Source organism: Megalobrama amblycephala, linkage group LG12 (genome assembly GCF_018812025.1).
Source record: "Megalobrama amblycephala isolate DHTTF-2021 linkage group LG12, ASM1881202v1, whole genome shotgun sequence".
Lineage (NCBI taxonomy): Eukaryota > Metazoa > Chordata > Actinopteri > Cypriniformes > Xenocyprididae > Megalobrama > Megalobrama amblycephala.
The window spans coordinates 4,399,393-4,409,788 of record NC_063055.1 but is presented as its reverse complement, the minus strand read 5'-3'; positions in this window follow the sequence as shown (position 1 = coordinate 4,409,788).

The window sequence follows — 10,396 nt, the reverse complement described above, 5'->3', positions numbered from 1 at the left end:
CATTTTGCATTTTGTGTGCAAAATTCTTGGATTTGTGTGTAAAGTTTAAAAAAAAAGAGTCAAAGTTTTGAAAATGTGTGTAAGCAGTTGAAAAAAAAAAAAAAAAACTGTAATGCAATGCTAATAAATGACTGTCTTGATCTAGTTTAAAATTTCCTGTTGTTTGAATCCACTGTGATGATGTGAAACGCGCTCTTGGTTCTGTAACCCGAGGTCGATTGAAGTCTTCTGTCATGGTATTTTAAATGAGCAATAGTAACTTAAGCTTTAATTAAATCTCCAGTAGAGACTGAGAATGGAGAAGTTGCAGCGTGTTTTCAGGTGGTGTGAGTGAGCAGTCATTTAACTGCATGATTACAGTTCATAATTAGACACTGATATTACAATTATGGGAGGAGTGTAAATCTCACACATCATGGATTCACTTCTGGATTTACGGCCTTTCCTCCCGGAGCTTTGCTTCGGCATTAGTATTGATTGGGAAGAAAGAGCCCCGTTATGAAAATGAGTCTTTTCATTTGTTTTTTGAGGATGTTGTAAATCCATTCGGGCAGTAGCTCACTGACACTGTGCGTAAGTAAGCCTTTTAGGTGCGATTATGTAAATTGCGTCTCCGATTGTAGATTACGTACTGATATGTTATTGCTCTCCCTATGGGGACTAAAGCATCTAACGAGAAAGAAATCCTATCTGGAATTTCTCTGAATCTCATTATTGCTTAAGCAAACTTTTATCGGGTCCTTCATCAAGGCTCAGATACTGGCTAATGCGTTACATTAATTAGAGATACATTTCATTAGTATCTATGGATTGCTTGCAGAGAGTAGATAATGCCGAAGGACACGGTGTGCATGCTGGATGGGAACATGGGAAGCTTGCTCAAACCAAGGAGGTCTGTATTACCTGGAGAAAGCAAGACGTCAATCTCAATGGTAGCTGCTCAGCTGGCGCATGCCTGCCATCTTCACTCACAGGAAGCCAGGGTGTGTTGAGCCAATCACATGAGCAGTGACTAATCACTCCAGACCTGCAGGAGAAATGAAATATGTGATATCAAAGCAGCAGAAAGGGAAAATATAAGTCCATTTCACTATACTTCAAAAACATTGGTCAGTGGTCAAACATCTGCAGTTATATAATAAAATATTTGTAATTTACAGTTTGCTTGCAATAATAATAAGTATTACTACTGCTACACCATCACCATCATCATCAACAACAGCAACAACAACAACAACATGTCTGTTATATTATTCAGCACGTTAGCTTTATGAGGTCATCTATATGCTAACGTACTCCTAAAAGTTATAATAAAGTCTGTATTAATGTATTTGTATAATGCTTTATATAATACAGAGAGTTTCAAAGCAGCTTCACAGAAATAAGCAGGAAAATTAGTATTGCAAATTTCATTTTTTTTTTTTTAAATAAGTATTATTATAGTCATGTATAGTCATACTTAAAGGGTTAGTTCACCAAAAATGAAAATTCTGTCATTAATTACTCACCCTCATGTCGTTCCACACCTGTAAGACCTTCGTTCATCTTCAGAACACAAATTAAGATATTTTTAGAATATTTTAAAACCCGATGGCTCACTGAGGCCTCTATTGACAGCAAGATAATTTACACTTTCAATGCCCAGAAAGGTACTAAAGACGTATTTAAAACAGTTCATGTGACTACAGTGGTTCAACCTTAACCTCAACCTTGTGCGGTCTTCGTTTGGGAAGTACACTCAGGGTCTTCAGGGTCTCCACAGACCCCAGGCAACAAAATGCAATTTTGTAACAAAATACTTGTTTTTTGTAAACAAATGTAATTTTACTCTGTTTATTAATGTTTTTACTTACTTGTGCAGTTTTTGGAGTATTTGTCTTATTTTTTTTGTCATTTGGACAAAGAGAACATTTTTTTTTATTTGAGCAAACATCGTTTGGGGTCTGTGCAGTCCCCAAAGACCCTATAAGGGTTAATGTTATGAAGCGACGAGAATACTTTTTGTGCACCAAAAAAACAAAATAACGACTTTATTCAACAAAATCTAGTGATGGGCGATTTCAAAACACTGCTTCATGAAGCTAAACAAATATTTTGTTTCGAATCAGTGGTTTGGAGCGTGTGTCAAACTGCCAAACTCACGCCCCCCAGTGGCGAACCATTGAAATTTCGAAACCCTTATGACGTAATGAAGCCTGTTTACTGAAATCACGTGACTTTGGCAGTTTGATACGCGCTCCGAACCACTGATTCGAAACAAAAGATTCGTAAAGCTTCGAAGCTTCATGAAGCAGTGTTTTGAAATCGCCCATCACTAGATATTGTTGAATAAAGTCGTAATTTTGTTATTTTTGGCACACAAAAAGTATTCTCGTCGCTTCATAACATTAAGGTTGAACCACTGAAGTCACATGAACTGTTTTAAATATGTCCTTAGTATCTATCTGGGCATCTGAAAGTGTTAATTATCTTGCTGGCAATGCAGGCCTCACTGAGCCATCATATTTTATCAAAAATATCTTAATTTGTGTTTTGAAGATGAACAAAGGTCTTACAGGTGTGGAACGACATGAGGGTGAGTAATTAATGACAGAATTTTCATTTTTGGGTGAACTAACCCTTTAAATTATTACAAAAAATAATTAAAAAAATATAATAATTATTATATAATAATAATTCAAATATATTAAAAAACAAAAACAAATAATAAACTAAATATAAATAAATTAATAATAAAAATATGTAGCATATAGCACATTGATGCACTTAAAATATGCAGTCTTTCTTTTCCCTCAAAATGGGCTAAAATATTGATGACTTATTTTGCAAGGGTGTACACATATAGTAGCTATTTTAGTCCAATCAAATGCCACTGACTTATAAATAAAATTTCATGACTGCAAGCCCTTTGATATGATGGATAGAAAATGCATCAGCACTGAAAATACACATACTGCACTTAATCCATTTTAAGGGGTCATAAATGTCTATTCACCAGCAGATTTCATTTACTCTGCAAGCCTCCAGTCAGCATAAGTTTGAACCAGCTTTGAACCAAAAGGTGCTCTTTCACGTATATCGTTGCAAACTGAATTATCATTTTCACAACTGACTTCCACGTGCTTTGAAAATAACCTTGCCACTACAAACCTGTTGTCAAAGCAAATTTCAAACCACTAACACACGGCATCAACATGACAGATGGCCGTACGGTTGCCCATGTGCTCACATTAGCAGGGGAAAAGGCTTTGGCATTTACGCTCTTCACAGCTCTTCAAAGAGTCCCGTGTCACATTTTGTCCAACAGACATTAGTGGGGCTTTGTAAACAGAGCACAAGGGCATCTCGCTCCCTCCTGGAACAGAGTGCTCTTGTGCTGAGCCGTCACAGATATGACAGTAAACCCTCAGTGCAAATACTGTACCTGTGTCGTATCTGACTCGATGTCCTCTTCCTGCTCTCATTTTCTCTTTCCTCTTATCAAGTCATCTGCTTTTCAAAGAGCCTCAAGAGGAACCCATAATCGTCCTGGGACCTGTAATTCATTTTTGTCCTCTGTAGAGGACTTTTTTAAATAAATAAATAAATAAATAAATTCTTTAATAATATAATATAATTTAAGGGAGTATTTAATGTGGCAACTTGCTGAAACCCATTTTAAGATAAATCTGCCTATTAAAAACAGTCCTTTAAAGAACTGTTCACTTAAAGCTTCTTTGGGGAACCAAAAATGGTTCTTCTATTGCATCACTGCAAAAAAAGAAACCTTTATTTTTAAGAGTGTAATGTGTGAACACAAAAATACAGCAAATACATTTTTATAGTATCAATATTACAGAGGACGTTTAATAAAATTTGGAAAAACATTTACCTGCAGTGTCTTGTCTTCATTTTCTGAATGAATGAAAGTAAATGCGTATCAGGAAGAGCTGTGGTCACGATTCACTCTCACTGTTTGGGGTTTGAAACTGCATGAGAGTGAACAAATGATGACAGAATTTTCATTTTGGGGTGAAAAATTCCTTTAAATGAGTTTAAAATTGGTGAAATTGCTGATCCTTGATATGGAGGCTCCGGGGGCCCAGAAAATATTAAAATTTCACAGCTTTATTTCATTTTGGTGACTCTTGGCATGCTTTAACAGAAGAGCCATGACACAGCTCTCTCCAGTCGAAGGAGTTAGTGAGTGTTTTTTTGATGCTCTTCTCTGCAATCTGATTTAGGACTCAGGGAAGGTCATTGAGCATCAGTGGATATCTCCAGATAAGAGCCACAATGGAGGAAAGTTAGCATAATAAAGTGAGTGACTGCTGCCCGCACCGCCAAGGACACCTCGTATCTGCACCAGTGAGACGTGGTCCACGTAGACCTTCATTAAGATTAATGCAATGCAAAGTTCTCAAATGAATGCGACAGACGAGAGAGATAAAGAGACCGATTCTCTGTCATGTATCCAGAATACGCTTCTTCAAAATAGATTTGACCCCTTTCTCAACGAGCACCGCTTTGACCATAAAGTTTAAATGTAATAAGATATAATCCTCAATATTATGAAGGTGCTTAGCTATTAAACTGGAGCATTATTTCCTCGTGGATGACACATCCTTGACCTGAAGGGCTGCTTGTCTTTATGGAGGAATTATAATGAACATTTTTTTTATGCTAATCTCTCTTGAGCTTAAGTTTCATGCATGGCAGTAAAAATCACATCCAGGATCTCCATAACAAAACTGATATACACTTAAACTATTCCAGAAAGATAATCATGAGGCTATTTTATAACAATAATGGTAATATATATGTTTAAGCCTTACAAGAATTAGTTTCTTTTATGCCCCGTTTTACAAGATGTAAAATAAGTCTTCGATGTCCAGAGTGTGTGTGATGTTTCAGCTCAAAATACCCCACAGATAATTTTTTTTTTTTTTAAAGCATGTTAAAATTGCCTCTTTTTGGGGCTGAACAAAAATGCTATTTTTGTATGTGTGTCCCTTTAAATGCAAATGAGCTGCTGCTCCCGGTCTCCTTTCAAGAATAGGGCGGAGCTTCAAGAGCTCATGCTCTGGCATACTGGTGTAGGACAGATTTCCAGAACACCGGCAACAACAAAACAGGACAATCTCACGCACTGAAAATGTCAGAAACTGTCAGTAGCGGCGTTCAGCCTTATATGTTGAAAAGATCCTTTTTGGTGAAGCAATCCGGTGCAAAATGAAATTTAACCATGATGTCCTTTGGAGACTCTCATGTGCATTGCTTCATCCCAAAACACAACACTTGTAATGCCTCTTTGGAGCAGACATTGTACAACTCCAGCTGCTACAGCGAGATACAGAAATGTCGGACTCTGTGCTTCTCATTCAGGACTGTGTCTATGCTAATCGACACCGGATCGTCACCAGATGTGGGCGGGGCTTCTCCCTACGATGATGTCTTCGTGGGGGGAATCTGAATAAGCTTGTTTGAAGAGACTGCTTTTGATTTATGAGAATTATAAAAACATGAGTGAGTGGATTTTTAGCATTATAGGCTGGTTGTTCTCACACACTGCAAACACACATCAGTGTTCAAACACCTTATAAAAGTGAATTTTGCATAATAGGTCCCCTTTAATGAACATTTCTGGTCTTTTTGGCTAGCAGTATAACACTAAGAAGCACAGCAACATTTGCTCAAATGCACAAAAAAATGGTGTAGAAACAGTTTTCACTCAGAAATTGCTAGTAAATTTCACAAACAATTAACAAGAAATGGCAAGTAACTACGGAGCCCCTAAAAATACATGGTGGTGAATAATGTAAAATGTACTACAATAATCATTGTTTTATTTACAACTTTGAAAGATCATTTTTTACAGTGTGTAATTTGGAGCATGATGATCCGTTTGTCTGAATAACTTTCGACGGGGAAACCTGTTTGTAAACAATAATTATTTTTGCAATTCTATTTTTTGACTGTAGCAGCGCTGAAAGTACTTCACTTTAATTATTTTCATTTTTATTCCTCTTATGTTCCTGCTATTTACTGGAATCCTTTCCTGTTCCTCAGCCCTGGTCTAAAGACTTTTCTTTGCCTTCATCTGTCACTACGTTTCTTTTATAGCACTTATGCAATTACTTTTCAAAGATGCTTTGTGTGTGAAAGAGAAGATGACTTTGAGCAGGCAACTAAATAGACGTCTTCGCATTTCCAAAAACGAATGTTAGACTGTGCCATTTGTTCCGTGAAAAGCCGTTTTTGAAACCTTTCTCCATTAGGCCCATCTTCTTTTTAATAATTACCTTTACTCCTCATTTTTGAAAGTTTCAAAGTGTGCATTTTTTATTTTTTATTTTTTTTTGGGGGAAAGAAAATCAATCCATCTTGAAGAACGTGAAGTAGTTTGTTTACTGGAGCAAATCTATTGATGCATGAAGACATTCTTCTTACTTTAAAGGATGAGTAATTTTGTGTGTCGTGCAATATCACACCGGATACAAGGTCTTGATGGAAAAAAAAACTCAACTTAGCAGGAAGTGAGCATGAAAAAATCAAAATCTCTTAATCATATCTTATTTTCCATTGCGATCCATTTTGACGCACATTCTTCCTCTTTCTGCCCACAGACTGAACTTTTATTTTCCTCGTCAACACTGGGGCTTCTTCTTCTTCTACTTCAGTTTGACAGACCCATTTTAACCCAATACAGAAATCTTTTATCAGGATTAATCTCTCTAAAACATTTTTGGGACAGAGGTGGAAAAAAATATGAGATGGGAGGACAAATAATAAGCGTAAAAAAAAATAATAATGTGTGTGTGTTAAAAGTTGCTTCATTTAATTTTCTTTTTTATACATATATATTCTTTTTTATTTTGGAGTGAAATGTTCTTGACAACATGAGACTCATCCACTAACTAACCCTGGCTCTGAAAAGTATCATGACAGTGACTCTGAGCCTTTGAAAGAGGACAAGGGCCTGTTCAGGGGAGTTTAAAAATAAACCTGATGGCAGTAGGACCGGTGGCATTCTGTAGGTCCACATCCTGTCTGTCTGTTGCCCTGCAGAGTAATCGGAGAGGTGGCACAGCATTCTCACTCTGTCTTTTCCCCTTCAGCATCCCTGGGGAAATCAGCGGCTTTCAGATCTGCCCTGCCTGGAGTCCCGTCCCCGCAGCTGGCTGTGACAGGACCTCGTATACCGAACCGTGAGGCAGCAGACAGACTGGGGAAGAGACAGCTGACTTCCACTGCAGTACACCACCTAAAAAAACAGTGCACCATCCACCCGGCGTTGGTCCGAGCCATCTGTAGATGTGCACCGGGCTCTGAACCCTCAGACTCCGGCTGCTGCGTCCTAAATAACTCTGAACAGCAGTTTGTGATAAAGGTAGTTCAACCAAGAATGAAAAATCAATCATTGTTTACTCGAGTCATTTCAAACATGTATGATGTTCTTTCTTTCTTTTTTTTTTTTTTTTTTTTTTTTTTTAAGAAATTATTTCTTTTATTCAGCAATGATGCATTGAATTGATCAAAAGTGACAGTCAAGACATATATAATATCACAAAATATTTATATTTCAATTAAAAGCTGTTCTTTTGAACTTTCTATTAATCTAATAATCCTGAATATAATCCTGATCCAAAAATATAACAAAAGCAGCAACTGTTTTCAGCATTGATAGTAATAATAAATGTTTCTTGAGCAGCAAATCAGCATATTAGAATGATTTCTGAAGGATCATGTGACACTGAAGACTGGAGTAATGATGCTGACAATTCAGCTTTGCATCGCAGGAATTATATTGAAAAACAGTTCACAATGTTTACTGTTTTTACTGTATTTTTGAACAAATAAATGCATAAGAAACTTCTTTCACAGATATATTTCCAATGACCACACCTGTCAAGTTCCAAAACGGACTAAAAAAGCACCAAAAATTCCTTCGTATGGCTCATCCACTATATTCCAAGTCATATCTGAAGTCATATTTTGGTGACTGTGGGATTACAAATTTAAGAATCTGTTTAAGATCTGATGACCCTACATTCTGACATAACCTCACATGAAATACTAAGGGAAAGTACATTGTATTTAGCATTTTAAGGTAAAGATGACCACATCAGATGAATGATTCTGTTTAGCAAAGTTTCTAGCAAGAGTTTTCTGCCAGTTCCTGTTCTCTTTATTGTATGTCTAATGAGTCAGATTACTCAGATTCTCACCTTTTGTCGTTAATGGCTCTTGGAGCCCCTCTCCCATTCTTTGAATAGGTATGCTGATTGGATTAGGACTTGCGACACTCTAGCGTCTGGGGCGGGTTCCTATACCTGAATACTTCATTTGCATGCTTTGTTGTCGCCCTGGTGCTTTGTCTCTATCACTAAGCACTGCCCCCTAAAATGTATATAAACTTCAATGTACACTGCCTTAGTTAGACTTGGATGACGGCAGCGACGCAACAGCGCGTTTCTCAATAAAGAGTAACTTCTGCTTGAAAGATATCCCAACGTCTCCTGGTCTCTGCTTTGACGAGAAAAAAGTTTCCAACATGACAAACACACCAAAATTTAAGTAATGCATCTTCTTTGCATCCTTTCAGATATATACATCCTTCTATGACTGGAAGACTGGGAATATAGTTCATATGACCTAAGTCATATGATACTTGTATGAGAAGTATTTTTGTCAAATTGAGCTTTTCACTTTTATTATATGGGTCATTCCCTGTCAACTCAACCAGAGGTCCCCGGCTCAAATTTTAGGTTTTGTTAATATTTTTTTTTTCAGACATAAATAGTGATGAAAGCCAAAATATTAAATGTCACAGATGTAGATTTATTGAGTAATCCACTATTTTGTAGAAGGGGGTCAAAATGACAATTTTTCACCTGAGATTTGGAGCCAATTTACAGGGCTGTAAAAATGACATTAGAAAGATGGCAGCAGCATTATTTTATTTTTACACAGAGATTGGTAGGTCTATTAGTAAAATCTGTTGACTTTATCAATCTTTGTTTCATTATATGACAACAGTGACTGTTTAAAAATGGCAAAAAGCACTTCTTGTGTTTATTTGCCTCAAGTTTGCATGCCTGTAACTCATGAAGTATTAAAGATATCTTAAAATCATTTTAGATTCTGGTTCACAAACTTTCCTTTTGGCGTCATCAAGGCCCTCGATGGTTAAATCCCAGAGATATGAAGATCTTAATGCGGCTCCATGAGAAAATTGTACACATTTTCAGTGGTCAAAAACTAAATGTGGGTCACTTTGCATACAGCTCATACTTTCTTTGCTTTTAAAGAGGAATATCTGAAGAACAAATAATGTTAAAGGAAATGTATAGAAATGAAGAGTCTAGAAGTTTATCTGATTTATTTCTATCAGCTCAATTGCATAGAACCTACCTGTCTGAGTGCCACAAATATTCTTTTTCTAAAGTTGTCATGCCTGTAACTCTAAAAGTATTCAAGACATCTTAATATCCTTTCTCATTCTTAATAAACTTTTCTTTTGTAATCATCATTTTAAATGCCCTATATAGTTCAGTCCCATAGATATTGAGACCCCAATGTGTCCAAATTGTTGAATTTTACCCACTTTCAATGGTGAAAAACCAAAAGATATCTTAATGTCATTTTAGATTCTTGTTCTTATGATTTTCTTTTGGAATCTTCATTTTTAAGGCCCTAGATGGTTCAATCTCATAGATGTCAATGTCAATGCGGTAACATGTTACGATACTGCATATTTGAACTCTTGGTAGCTTCAGATGCTGTTAAAAGGAACAAAATCCCATCTTCTAAATATCCCTGAAACTTATTCAAATATAGATTATAAATACACTTTTGAGAGCAAGTTAATGTGCCTCAACCATTTTTAGTGGTACTCAGAGAGTTATGTTTTATGCAAATCTTTTGATAGAGGGGAAAAAAGATACACTTCTAGTTTAAACATTATTTATTCCTCAGACATTTATCTTTAAATGCGATAAGTATCAGCCGTGTGCAAAGTGAACCACATTTGGTTTTTGATCACTGAAAATGGGTGAATTCAACAATTTGAACATAGAGCTGCTTTGTGGTCCCCATATCTATGGGACTGAACTGTATAGAGCATTGAAAATGAAGATTTGCAAACTTTGGAAATAAATATTTATGGCACTCAAACAGGTATGTTCTATGCAACTGAGTTGATGGAAAAACATGAGTTACATTTCTAGTTTTAACATTATTTGTTCTTCAGATATTCCTCTTTAAAAGCAAAAAAAGTATGAGCTGTATGCAAAGTGACCCACATTAGGTTTTTGACCACTGAAAATGTGTACAATTTTCTCATGGAGCCGCATTAAGATCTTCATATCTCTGGGATTGAACCATCGAGGGCCTTTAAAATGAAGGCACCAAAAGT